The sequence below is a fragment of the Penaeus monodon genome, chromosome 24 (assembly GCF_015228065.2).
Source record: "Penaeus monodon isolate SGIC_2016 chromosome 24, NSTDA_Pmon_1, whole genome shotgun sequence".
Classification (NCBI taxonomy): domain Eukaryota; kingdom Metazoa; phylum Arthropoda; class Malacostraca; order Decapoda; family Penaeidae; genus Penaeus; species Penaeus monodon.
In genome coordinates, this window is record NC_051409.1 from 14126255 (window position 1) to 14126633 (window position 379).

A 379-nucleotide genomic window follows, 5' to 3' on the forward strand; every position below is an offset into this window, starting at 1 on the left:
GTCGCCACCTGCCGTAGTAAGTCTTGTCTGACAGGAGCCTGCCCTCACTACCTCACTTTGCACTTCTCTCGCCCTCTCCCTTGGGTTCGCTTTCTCCCCGCTGTTAGCCCGACTGACGTTCGTTATCGCCTAATAACGACGGGTAGCGTGCTGACAGATAGTGCTGACGGTCCTGCTTCGCGGGTTCCAACGGCACTCTCGGCTCCTTAGACTGACACCTAGACACTGAATGACTTTCTGGACGAGTCCGGAGAGGAAGCGGATGCTGAGAGGTGGTTCGTGGACTTCTGTCTGTCACTCACGAACGTAAACACTGGCGATTTAGGCCTTAACTTGAATCACGCACATGCCAGCCTAACATGTGGCGAACACATGACAA

The 379-nt window shown here is 54.6% G+C and overlaps 1 protein-coding gene across 1 annotated transcript in view; it reads right to left on the reverse strand.

Annotated features, from left to right (window-relative positions):
• LOC119588869 overlaps positions 1 to 379 on the reverse strand; it is a 15889-nt gene that overhangs the window by 5988 nt on the left and 9522 nt on the right. The gene's annotated exons all lie outside the window — the stretch shown is intronic.